The 14,033-nt window shown below is 46.8% G+C and overlaps 1 protein-coding gene across 1 annotated transcript in view; it reads right to left on the bottom strand.

The window, feature by feature from the left end:
• Positions 1-9,900, bottom strand: part of LOC310903638 (uncharacterized protein) — an 81,808-nt gene extending 71,908 nt beyond the window's left edge. The window contains exon 1 of the mRNA XM_083847244.1: positions 93-9,900. The gene's annotated coding sequence lies outside the window, so the exon portion shown is untranslated. The remainder of the gene's footprint in view (positions 1-92) is intronic.
• Positions 9,901-14,033: the final 4,133 nt, after the last annotated feature.

The following is a 14,033-nucleotide window of genomic DNA, read 5'->3' on the forward strand; positions in this document are numbered from 1 at the left end:
AATAAAGAATACGGTATAAATGTTTTTATAGAATGAATTTTTCAACAGGAAAATTTCATACAGACGCACTTAACTAATTTATTTGCGTTTACCTCCGAGACGTCAGCCCGAGCGCCGCCCGGCGAGCACCGCGGTCCCCGCTCAGACAGCGGCCTCCCGCCCGCGAGCCTGCCCCAGCCCGCGGCCCACCTGTAACGGCGGCTCCGGTTGCAGCGGGCACGCCAAGGCAAGAACCGCGCTCAAGCGCTCGCTTCCTCCTCTGCACAGAAAATCAAATTATCCTGCAGCCGCTCATCATGTGGCTTTGCTTTATGTGGATTCCTGATTTAGTGGCAGATCTGGTCCAGGAACTGAGGCGTTCCTGGCTCCCTGTCCCAGGCTCAAATCTCCAACCTGAATCCAATCTCCCTTCCGCCATCAGCCTGAAATTGTTTGCTATAGGATATGTTGACCATAAAAATACAGCGCAGTGCACAATGAGAGAAACATCTCAAGACAGTGGAAAAGAGAAAGCTCAGCCAGGCCAGCTGAAACACTTGGGAGGAAAATCAACAGGCTGTTTTTAGCAATTACAAAGTTATTGGCTGATCTGATGTAGCTGGGCAGGAAATTCCATAGTTTTTTGGAAACCATTGACAAAAATGTTCTGGCACTTGTATTCTTAATTTTGTGCTTCAAGAAGAGTTAATACGCTGTGCCCGAGAAGCTCGTGATGCAAAGGAAAACGGGAGAAAGATTTTCAGATAGATTTGGAGATGCATCGTCTTCCACTGTGGAGGAAAAATTCTGCAACTGACTCGAAACTTCCTGACACACTGTGCTAAGGGTTGGGCAGTAGTGGGAACGTCATCATTCCCACCAGGACATTTCACTTGGTTATTAACCCCATGGAAAATTCTGGAGGACTGTAAACCAATCCTCAAAGGATGAATTTCTTGCTTGGTCTAAAAACACTGCCTTCCTTTTGTGCAGCAACTACTAAGAAGCCTAAAACCAAGCTACCATTTAGCTTACTTTAATTCCCCCTTAACATTCATTAACTACTAAGTTGTTATTTTAGGGTACCTCAGGATGAGTTGCAAGCGCTAATTTTTGGAAAATGCAGTGTTGGAGTGCAAAATTCACTGTTCAGGGGATGTTCACATCATTTCCTTTGAGCTATTTCAGGCATCTAATACTGAAACCAGCCCTGAGGTCCTTAGTGGGGACATCAGCAGCAGGCAGCTGCGCCCGCCCCGGGATGAGGAGGAGATGGGATGAGAGCACCTCCATCAGATGGCAGGCAGCCACGGGCTCGCCCTGACTGGAGGCTAAACCTGGGATCAGCGGTAGTGAGAAGGAGAGCAAAAGGAGAGTGATGATGGGCACCATGAAGCTGCACCATCCCACCACAACCCCACGCTGCACCTTGGGGCAGCAGCTCCACTGTCAGCTTGGGCTTCCCACCTCCATCTGCAACAGCCAAGCCCTGCCCTTGATCTGCTTTCCAAAACATTGGCTGTTTTTTTTGTTTTGTTTTTTTAAACTTGCAACTGAAACTTAGGGGGGTGGGAAAACCTTAAAAATGCAAGTTGGAGTGGTGAGACTCAGACTGCAGAATGCCTGAAACAACAAATCTTTTGGCAAACACGGACAACTCTCACATTTCTCACTAGAGTTAACTTTTGACCTCTGGACCTCAGAAAGCTGGAGTTTCAAAAAAAAAAAAAAAAAAAAAGCATTTTTGCAAGATGTGCACTAAATTACTGCAGTTCTCACGTGCTTACAATTGGTCAACTCTGTATACATTTTAAGGCTAGAATAGACAATCGTTTTAGAACAACCTGATCTGCTTAGCCACAGTGAGATAAGCAAAATACAACAAAGAATTTACTAAATAAAGCTCTACTTCTTCCTTTGTGCAATGGTTACATTGTCCAGAGTAAAGTCCTGCTGCATCCCCAGTTATACACCAGTATCCAGCATCTGCTGAAGATACACTGCAGAACAAGGACAACATATGATGGCACGATTGCAGGGCTCTTATGAAAAATGATCTCTTTTAAGTCATTTGCCCCTCTCCACTGAATTCATCTGATGCTTTTGCTTGTGCCTAGAAACTACACTCATCCAACTACATTTTGACATTCTGGGCATATGAGAAAAAAGGGAAAAAGTCAAAGAGCTGGTATACTTGAACACAGCACTCTGCAGCTGCTGTGTTAGTTCTGGAGAGATTAATTTCCAAAACATGGGGATGAGGAGCCCTGAGTGAACCTGCAGCTCTTACTTTGAGGCCAGGCCAGGCTGCGTGGAGGTCCAGGGTGTGCAGCGTGGACACGAGGTCACCCTCCCAGGCTCATCAGAGCCACAGCTGAGCAAAGCTATCGCTTTCCAAACACCGAATGTAGGCAATTGCTATTAGCATTTCCACGCATGTTTTACTTTAAATAGTTGCTGGTTGCTCATCCTTTCCGTAGCTGAAAATTACCTACATACCTAAATGCATACACTTGTTATATGCCTGCATATATTTATTTTAAAATAGCTTATGCATATATAAACACAGACACACAAAAGTTCTCCGATGCTTTTTCCTGGAGGGGTAATAACACAGAAATATTTAAGATGATTCAACAGTGGACAGCTCGGCAGATGTATCCAGCATGGTGCAAGACATTAACGTCTGCTGACTCATCATCAGAGTTAATTCCTGCCTGGCTCATGTTCCCGTCATCTCAGCAGCAATTTAGTACTTGGTAAATTTTCTCTCATCAGGAGTAAATGTTATCACAGACTTGTGATTATGTGCTATTTGAAACGGGTAGAGCTAAAGCCATGTGTGATAATAAAAGGTAATTGTTTACCTTTGAAGTTGATATCTACGGCCTTTGCTGCGCTCTGCAGGAAATTGGGCCAGTCCGTGGCCGCTCGGGCGAAGGGGCCGTGCCTGGCGCCCCTCGCGAGGGCGTGGAGACGAGGCGGGTGCACACGCAGGATTTGAATCAAGCTGGCAGCACTTTTACAGGCTTGGTTTTCCCTGCTGAGTGAAGCTGAGCACAATACAAAATTTAGCAAGGAAAAAGCTCCCCTCCTATTTCATGCGATGACACTGCTGGCTTGTATGGAGCAATTGAGCTTTCTGCCGGTGGAAGGTTGAGCGATGCAAACCCACCGCCGTGCCATGAGCACACCCGAGGGCAGACGTGTCCCAGCTGTGATGGGAAGCATGGCAGCACGGCAGTGCAGGGACGCCCAGCGGCTCCACCCCTGCCCTCAGCCTGCAGCACTGCCGCCTCCGGGGGTCCCACCGTGCTTCGGCAGCGAGCGGAACCCAAACCACCATGACCGACGTCCCCTCTGAGTGCAACCACTGCATCCAGCACGGCCACCATCACCTCCACGTCTGGGATGGGTCGACCCAGCACCCCTGCGGCTAGCAGATGGACACCCTGCAGGAGCCAGTGCTCTGGGTGCTCCAAGGCCAAATTCTCCTTCATCGGGCAGAGTCTGGGATGTAATTTCACACCGACCACAGGCAGAGGAGCCATCGGGGCGCCCAGACTGGGCTCTACAGCCACCGTCCCGCCTGCACGCAGCGGCTGGCGCTCCAACTAGCAGGACTTCCCTGATCTAAGAAATAGGGAAAGGCGTAAATCAGAAATACCAGCTACAGGGATTTGGTATCTGTAACACATGCTATTAACATGCTGTCAGCTTTCACAACTCATTTTCAAGGGATTATAACTATTCCTAACAGAAACGGCCAGGGAGATGAGAGGTTTAAACTGTTTTGCCTGCTTTTCCTTATTCTTCCTTTTCCTCCCAAACAATCCACATTGGAATTCATAAATAAAGACATATGCACGTTTGGAGCACGTTCAGATCAATTATCCCACATCTTTTTTTGGAGCTGGGAAGAAGGTATATTGCCTAAACGCTAATGCCTATGGATCTTTAATATTAATGTGATGCTCAAGAGATAATTACTTCTCATGAACCGGAATGAGTCTGGCCAAAAAGGCTGAACACATCCAAAATTCAGCTGATTTCAGTGCAGCTAATTCTGGTTGAGGCTTTTTCTCCCCCATTGGACATACTGCCAGATGTAATAGAAATAAGCCCCACTGAAACTGGCTGAGGATACGTATCATATTCTGATTGGTACCAGATTTGCCGATTATTCGAGAGTTATTTACTAAAAACAAAAGCCCCTTAAAATACCACTATGGTTCAGACATAACTCCCAAAGAAGTAACAGACCTTCCCAAGGAGGACCCTCATCAGATGGATGTAAACCTTCTGCCCTGGCACAGGATCCCAGGGGGAAGCAAGAGGAAACCACTTCTACAACCCCTACCCATGGCTGAATGAAAGAAAATGCTGGCACCAGTGGGGCTTCTGGAGAAAGACGAAAAGATTAGGTTTGGATTGAACTAAAACCTAGGAGCAGCAGACCTGTGGCTGTATGTTTTGAGGGCAACATGTAGGGAACAGCAGGGTTCAAAGCTAGAACGAATAAAGGTTTCCTGCAGCCTCCATCACTTTACAGAGAGGAGATCTGGCCTCCGGTATCAAGGCGCTGGAAGGGGACAGCCCTCGTGTGCCTGCCCTGCAAAGAGATGCTGAGCTTGGCTGATGGGTTCCCGGGGGGTTAACTCCTGTAGCCTGGCAAACGGCTGCTTGCCATGGGAATGCCTCGCAGAGAGCTGCCCAAAGCAGGGCTGGGAAGTGGGGAAAGGAGCTCTCTGGCAGCCCAGCTCTGTCCTCACTCCTCCATCCTGCTGCGGATGAGTCATGTACAGAGCCGGAAAGGCAATAAATGCAAACACATGGCAGTCAAAATGGCTTTCACAGAAAAGAAAACACTGGGCTGCGGCTGATGTCGGTGTGCAGCACGGAGCTGGTCCCTCGAGGGACGGGCACCGCTCAGCGCGCAGCTTTGCGCAGGCGCCCGCTGCAGCACGAGGACTTAGGAAAGTTTCCTGCCTTGCCAAAGCTGCGTGCCAAGGTTGGGCCGAATACCTCATTTCTCCATAGCTGTGTTTCAAATGTTTAAGTTACATGGTCCTGCTTAACCCGAGGAAGGCTGGGAGAGGGAAAAAGGCAGAACAGCAAAGGTAAAAGGCAATGCTGGATGCCATAGGGGTGGAGGGAGGGGAAAGGAAAGATCTAGCTGGAAAGAATACATCTGTCATCTTCTCGTATTAAATACAAATATACACCTAAACGCAGAGGCTACAAATTCAAATCTGGGAACATCACACACTTGTCCTGTGCCACTGTTATTTGGCTTCCTTACACAAGTATTGCGTAATGGTATGACCATATTCTCACCTTTCCCCAGCACCCCTGTGCAAAGCAGGGCGGCAGCTCAGATGCACGGCGGTGGAGCAGCAGCTGAGGCCCTGCTGCAGGACCTCTGCCTCCTTTGCTTTGGAAGAAGGCTTTCGGCCCAGCAGGTCTGCTCCTTCTCCGAGCAGTGCCCCTGCAGCTGCTGCTGCTCTGACTGCAGTGCAAGCACACCTATACAACATCTGCACAGCTTGTATTTTGGTAGTCTGACAGCATCTCCCCAGTGAGTAAAAGGGGGAAGAAAACGATACTTTCAACAAACGCTCACCAAATTTGATGGGACAATGGAACAAAAATAAAATAAAATAATAATAAAAAAATAAAATCGCTCTCTTGGCAGACTTTTTCTACTTTCCTCCCAGACCGATGTGACTTTTTACAAACCATGCAGGTACTGCAGCTTCCTAAAAGGTCCTAACAGTTTTTCTCAAAGCGCTACTGGCCAACATAATGATTTTTACCATATTCCTTTACAGAGGCAGACCGGAGCTTGCCATGTGTTCTAATGTCTTATTCCTTTTACCACCTAGGAAGGCCTTCTCATAAACAAAGAAGATGCCCTGTTTTAATAACACAATGTGTCAAATAAAACTGTCATGATTAAGGATACTCACAGAACAGGGCCTCAACTTTCTAAATGCCTGGGTGATAAAATATTTCAACCCACTAGTAGTAGGACTTAAAAACTGAGAGGAATTCAGTACTTATTCCCATGAATACTTTGCATTTGCATAGAATCCTCCAGGATCTCGGGCTCTTATTTGATGACGAATACACACACGTTGTAGGTGTAAAGGTGGAGGAGAGCAGCCAGTCACGGTGTGTTTTCTTAGCATGAGGCAAGATGCTCTGCTCAGCTTTTGCATAATGATTCAGCCATGATTTTAAGTATTCAATTCTACTTGTATGACTTCTTAAAATTCCCTGCAATATAATTATACTGATGGGAATGCAGAAAGATAATTGCTTTTAGAGAAAAGTTTCTCTTTTGTTTCACATTCATCTGGCTTCCATAAATAGAACAAGAGACCTTGAACAGCAGCAATATGCATCCATGTGTCTCTAGCTATTTATTTACAAAGCTAGACCTTGACAAATGTAATTTGTTCAATAAAATTAAAAAGGATGCACAATAATTCATTTAGACAAAAAAGCTTGAAAAGGAACGTCACCGGGAGCGTGCCTCATCACTGGAAGTGATCAGCTGATTCCTGAAGAACTGGCAGGTGCTCTCCTTTTGGAAAGCAGCAACGAGGTAGTACTTAGGAGAGGACAGCAGTGAGCGAGGAATCGGAGCAACTCTTTATTCAGGCAATAATTATACAAATTAGATCTATGAAAGCCAGAGAATGACTGTGCCTTGAACCCTGTCTGTGTGCATAGAACAATGGAGAAATTAATAATTAAATCTATTACATATGCTCGTAACTCAGCACAAAAGATACTTCACTAGCTCTAACAATTCTGCATTTTCATTTGAATAAAGCTTTCACACATTTTTTCCCATTATATATGTATTATATTTTAAATTTAACAGCTTATTTTGTTGCCTTTATGTCTTGAATTAATAAGGCCACACTTTAATGCACTAATGTTGAATAGCATTAGCATGCTTTACAGTCGTTACTTGGGGGAAAAAAAATCCCTGGTTTCCCAGTGGTGAAATCAATTTGCCCATAACTTCCTGTCTCTCATAACCTCTGCTAGCATAACTCGAAACTTTGTGCTGCTTTTCCTACAAAAAGACTTGTTTATACGTTCTGGCTGTGGACAGGGCAGGATCTGAAAGTGAGGCTATTCTGGTAAGTTTGCACAAATAGTTCAAGAACAGACTGAAATCTTTTCAGGCAGTTAAAGCAATTAGCAGGCCAGATACACCAACCGAATGCTATTTCCCTTACAAGAAATAATTTAGCCTCAGAAACACAGATGGCTCCGTGGGTTCTGACCCAGGATTATTTTCGTTTCGGCAGGCGGCGGGGCAGCACCCGTGGCGCGCAGGCAGGCAGGGGCTGGAGGCTGGAGCCTCGGCTGCAGCCTCCAAACGCCGAGGCTGGAGGGAAGAGGAGCTAGGGGAGAAAAACATTGAGAGGATTCCTATGTAAGAATTACCACGAGTTCCTCCCAAGTCCTGCTTCCTAGACAGAGGCTGACTCCAGGCCCTCGCAGCCTGCGGCCCACGCAGGCCCTCTGAAGGCTGCCAAGTCAAATAACGCTAATTGCATTACAGATTGCGAGCAGAATTCGCTGTTCTTTTCAACTAAACTGAAGCCTTTCCATTTCCATTTTGTTTGGGGATTTAAGCAGCGTGCATATTCCCACCGCTGAGCAGGATATCGGGTTAGGAAAGGGGTGGCGGTCGCTCGTTCAGAGACCAAAAGCAGATCTGCAAACTTGAGAAACCAGAGAGGGGAGCCGAAGGAGCACATTAGAGGCTGCCAGCTGTGGAAACAGCCGCCTTGGCGGAGCCTCGTGCCCCTCGCACGCGCAGCCCAACGGGGTGGCTGGGCCCTGGTGTGGGGAGCGGGGATACTGCTGGGGCTCAGCCACGGCAGGTGCCCACAAACCTGCTCCCCGACACGGGGCAGCCGCATCTACAATGACCCCCAGGGCCCCTGGGGAGGGGGAGATCCCCGGGCAAAGCAGCCACCTCGGGGGCACAGCCACAGAGAGCCCTGCGTCCCGCAGCAATCTACACAGAGTGACTTCAAGCTCTTGGTAGCAACAGGACACAAAATTCCCCCCATTCCCCAGTACTTTTGGGGACAATTTAAAAAGGTTCAGAAACTTCAGTAGGAAAAACAGATGCCTGTATTTAACTTCAAAACGACATCATCCCATTATTTCCTCAGAAATCTGTAGTAAAGGAACGCACGCATGTGTCCCGTCTCTTTTTGCTTAGCTGCACATGTCACATTCAAAACCCCTAAGACTACCCGGTCTTGAAGTACTTTGCAATTATGAGGCTGGCTCTCGCTATTTGGCAGCTCCAAGGAGAAATGAACTCCAGCTCTTGGAGAGAACTGAAATTTTGACAAACCTCTCATCATTCTTTCAATATGGGGATTCTCTACCCCTCCCGAAAACCTATTCAGGATTGCTCACCTCCCTCCGTCAGCTACGATGCAACACACATTTCGCGCCGCAGCATCCCCTTCATTGGCGTCTCGGCCGAACAGAGATGTTATACTGTCATGCTTATTTAAGCAGAAGGGTTATCACTGCTCCTCTGTACAACACTATATAGCTCAAAGGTGCAGTAAGAAGCCAAGAAATATGCCAAAAAGCTTTGGGAAAATAAACAATGTCAATTTGCTCCTCTAAGTATCATCATGACAAATTTACCGTGCGGCTAGTGAGATAAAATGCAGCACTTTAAATACCTAAACTAATCAATAGAGAGAACCAAGTGTGCAATCCATTTTCCGAGAAGGGCAACCTTTTAAGGTTAATTCTTCATTCATATAAATACAATGCAAGGGCCATTATTTAACTTCAAGCGGCCCTTCATTATAGCAAGGCAATTAGGCTCACTTTAGCGCCAAAATTAGCCACAGAAAGCCACCAGAAGGTTTTGCTTCGAGTAAGGCAGTACCCGGGAAACAAGAAAACAACGCCGGTGTGGTTTTTTTTTTTTTTTTTTTGCCGTCGTGTGGTGCCCCCCACCCCCAAAAAAAAACCCACCCACCCGATGCGGGCCGAGGAAGGTTGTGCTGCCCGCCTCGGGCCGGGGCGGTGCGGCCGGGGGGAGCTGGCGGCGGCCGGGCCGGGCCGGGCCGAGCCGTGCCGGGCCTTGTGCGCCACCTAGCGCCGCGCCGCCGCCGCCGGGTCCCCCCCCCTCCCCCCCGGCCCGTTTCTGTCGCCCTTTGGTGACAGTTTTGGCCGCCAGGGTGGCCTCACAGCGCCACTCGGCCGGGGCCTGGCGTGGCGCAGCGGCCACATGCCCGGGGCCGCCGTGGGCACCCCGCCGCGGGTGTTGTTGGCCGGGTCAGCCCCTGGTTAGGCCAACTGCGGAAACTTCCAGTGTGCCCTCAGGGGAGCTGCTGGATTTTGCCCTGCCACCATTTTCACCTTCATAAAATAAAATTAAGTACGTTTTTTAACCATAAAGATCCGCTGCTGTTCCCGTTACCTTCAGCTCCAGCTATTCCTCCCGTTCCAACATGGTGCCCGAGCTCTGTCCCCTCACGGGCTCAATGCAGCAGTGCGAGCCTGCGGCCAGGGGCAGCGTGCGGCCTCCGCTGCTCCGAAGGGCCACAGCTGTCTGCCACGGGCAGAAAGATCGCCCTCTCCCCATGAAAACAGAAAGGCTTCTTTGGAAGGGGGGGCATAAAGCACCAGGCAAGGAGAGACGGAAAGACATGGGTTCACGCCGAGGTTTATGAGGCGCGCACTCAGGCTGTAAGACTGGATGCACAGCCCGGCAGAGGGACCCCAGGACGGGGCACAGCCATGGTGCACAGCAGGCTTTACGAGGGGCACAGCTGTCAGCAGGTGATAAAATGGCCCCTCGCAGGAGGGCCAAACCGTGGCCTCGCCAGGGAGCTGCGGGGGAGGGACAGAGGCACCCATTTACCTTGACATGTTTCTTCCACACGAGCCAAGCTAATTGCACACGTCAAAAGGAAAAAGCAACGCATGGCTTTCGTCCGCTCCCGATAAGGATCAGATAGGGCTCTTCCTGTCTTCTCCAGCAGCCTTTCCTCCCGCGTTGCATGCAGAGGAGGAAGAAAATACAGCTTTGAAGGTTAGGTAATGGCCTAATTAGAGCAGAATTCCATCCCCAATGCTACGGCCCTGCCCTCTTAAAGCACGGTGCTGGGTCAGGCTGTCAGCTTTGGGTTAGCGCTCTCGTGCGGTTAGCACACCCCTAGTAATATGCTCTTTGGCTTAACGTGGGCCATTTGACACAGAGGTTTCTAAATAATTGCAGCAAGTGCAAAGCAACATATGTCAGTTTTAAAGTTATTGCCCTGTGAAGGGCACCAGCCCCTGTCCCCTGGAGATGCAGCAAGCTTTTGGAGGCCACAAGAGCAGCTCTCCCCTGCAAAATCCAAGCTGCAGAGCTGGTGATCGTGTGTGCATGTGTGTGTGAGGGGGGAACGAGGACGGTATGACAGACAGTACTTGCCTGTGCAGCATGTGATTAGGTAGAGTTTACGTCTCTTGCTTTAGAGCCCCCAAAAGCATGCAGTGATCCAGTGGGCACGTAAAGGCCTGCGAGCATCGGTCCCAAAAGCAGATGTGATGCTGCAGCACTCAGCTTGCATAGCAGCATATTTATGGCATGGAAAGTAAGGGCAAGTATTATGCCTTTTGAATACTGCGTGGCAGGGACACAGGTACTGCTGGGCATGTTTTTAGTTAAATATAGGCCTGAATATACAGCATAAAATTAATTTTTATTTATTTACTGTTTTATTTTTATTATTTTGGCATGATCTCAGTCCAATATCCTCAAGCTTTAATTTTGCTGATGCAGGGGGTGACTCTTTCAAAATGAAAAGAAGATAACCTGTCTTTACCCTGTTCAACGTTAGCAGAGTTTGGACAAGAGGGATGTTGGCCTGGAAATGCAAGCGGGCAGATTCCATACAACGCACTGTTTTTTGTCTCCCCAGTTCTTCCCACCTGTTGCACATACTTCACCACAAGGCTATCCCAAGCATTCGCTGAAGAAGATTCTGAAAAACCACTGCTCCCAATGGCTACAGATGTCTAAAAGGACCTTTTCTGATCTTTATCCCCTTGGTTATTAAAGGGCTTATTACAGCAGACACAAGAATGTAATCGTGGCAATTCTTTCCTCCAATCGCACAAAACCACAGAAGCAAGACTCAGATTTAGGGGGAGGAAAAGGCCGCAATTGCTGTGCTCCCTTCCTCTAGCATTGCAGCACACAGCTGTTTCTGTTCTGACCCTTTCCAAATGAGTCAAAGGAGTTAGTTCCAACATTCAGAAAGTTGCTATTTGTTTCTTTATTTTTCACTTCAGGCTCTAGAACTCTGTTTGGAGTCTTGAGGAACAAGACTTGTACCCTGGTACAGCTTCAGCCAGCAACAGCAAGCTCAAGGCATCTGTAACCTGTGACCAAAGGGAAAGCTGCAAGCAAAGTGCTCCCCAGCACCCACACCTGTTCCTTGACCCTTCCCACTGCCTGAAACATGACAGGCAAGTACAAAAATTAAATTCTGTATTAAGACATAAATTATGTTATTATATTGAAACACTAGAGGTTAGTATACATTAATTTGAAGCATTAGTCATGCCAAGGTAGAAAGTTATATGAGGGGAAGGTTAGTGAACAGACGGGACGAGCCCTTCTGCAAGGGCTCGGGAGATCTCAGTTTAATTCTTGGCTTCTCCACAGTGTTTTCACACCGAAGACTGCAAGAACCAAAGGCAATTCACCTACACCAACATTCTTGCTCTATTCCCAAGTACTGCATTCCTGGATTAGGAGTGCAACAAAAAGCCTGTTCCCCCAACCCTGCTGTTACTTCAGCATGGTATTTCAATATTAAAACACTCCAGCAGGCATACCCCCCAGGTCAAGGCCCTGTTCCTCAGAACCATTCAGTTTGCTGAACCCAGTGGCAAGCAGAAGGAGCGATGCAGCTGGCCATTCCCTCCCCTGTGTGGCACATCCCTGCTGGAGCACCAGCGGGCCCCACTGCAGCTGGGCCAGGGCTGAGCCTGCACGCAGGCAGCAGGGAGGATAAATCCCACCCGTGCTTCAGTGCCTCACCTCCAATACAGATAACTACTAAGTTTTCTAACAAAAACACCGCAAAGGATAAAGAAGATGCTATTCAATGCTATCTGGTAATAATCAGATATTATGGCAGCCACATGCCAATACTGCTTACCAACACAGGCTTCCTTTTGATCTGCAGCACTATTGATTTATGTGCCAATAAAATTATTTGTGTGCAATACTACTAACACGCTTCTTACACCAAGTCATCTACAACAAACAAGAATCTGTTGTACTGCTCCTGATAGGAAAAGAAAGCTCTTACCTGATGGAGAGACTTCTCTCTAGTGGATAGATGATGATGACAACAGATGCCCAGAGAGGGACAGAAAGACAAAATGCACAAGATGCAGGAATTTACCTGCATCTATGTTAGTCTACTGGCTTTGCACGTGCTGGGTGAAATATCCATCTCTGACGAGTAACAACAGGGAAGTTGCTTAAACTTCTCAGTTATGTGCTGTCACCTGGCAGACTGGTAAATCATCTTTCCTAGAAGCAGACATCAATATTCCACAAGTAGCCTCCCCACTGCTTTTCAGTAGGTAAGCCTTTGCCCAGCAGCCAGTTTTGCTCATAAGCTGCATATCCTTCACAGAAACTGGGGGGAGGAGGGGGAGATGAGCAAATGCTGCTAATAAAACTTACCATTTGATGCATTTCTTACAGAAGGCTGATATATATGCAACTGCAACGTAGAAACCAAACTGCAAAACCCTAAGAAAACACTCCTTCTAATCTGAACAGATCTTCAGAGTGGAAATCTATTGTTTTTTTGAAGTGATGTGTGTGGATTTTTTGCCCCAGCTTTGGGCAGGTGGAGAATTTGGCTTTGTTTTTCATTTACAGTGCTTTAACAATGTTTCTCAAAAGTCCTGAAGATTTTGTTACTGGCCTGTTTTTTTTATGGCAGTGACATCACACAGAAACCATCTATTTATTCCTTTAGGGTTCCCCCTCCCCCCGTCTGATTTGGGAGGAACAGCAGATTTTTTTTTTTTTTTTTTTGATTTATATGGAAAGAGGAAACCACCCTGGGCAAAAAGTCTACAGTCAGCAGAAGCAGCACTTTGTCTTCAAAGACTTAGATACAAGACTCCCAAATGATTAATGTTCCTAACTCACATTTTTCTTGCAGATGTGATTACAAAAGAGAATATGTAGAGGAAGTGATTTTTAAAAAATTGTTGGAAATATATTTTCATAACAAGGAGCAGGAGCAACAGAAAACAATTTTCCGGCTGGTTTTAAAAGAATAAAGTCAACAATTACAAACTGAGATGCCAAGCTGTGGGCAGATGTTACTACTTAGTAAAACTAGATATACTGCTTTCCTCGAAAGTTATTAATATTTGCTCAACGTGAAGAAAAAAGTTGGATAACTACATTAATCTAACAAATATCTAAATTCGGCCTCCACATTTGAAAAACAGATGAATAATGTTATCACAATACTGTTAGAATATCTTGTATGGCTATGATACCCAGTTCCCATTTCCTAGTCATTTACAACATCTTTGGACTAGACAGTAAGACTTCCAGTTATCAATCGTTATTTGAATCTGGATAAACAAAATGAGACTGTCACGGAGGAGGGTCTACCACCACTGAATGGATCAACGCAGCATACAGAGAAAAGCACTTTCTTTTGCTTATCAAATTTCTTCAATGCATGTGAGAAAACAGAAGAAAAAGAATGAATTTAAATCAACGTGCATAGGCAAAACATAAAACGCTAAAATATACTCAAATATCCATCTCAATATCTATGATAAACCACATCAGGATTTCTCCCTCCTCTCAGTCACAAGGTACGCAATTGTCTTGGAAACCATGTGGTAAAGGAGCAATAAGCTTTACCATAAGGATCTTTCATTGGAGAAACATCTTTCAAATTTGTTTCTTAGATATTAGAACCAAGTAAAACCCAAGCTGCACTGCT

This window comes from Anser anser, assembly GCF_964211835.1.
Source record: "Anser anser genome assembly, chromosome: 8".
NCBI lineage: Eukaryota > Metazoa > Chordata > Aves > Anseriformes > Anatidae > Anser > Anser anser.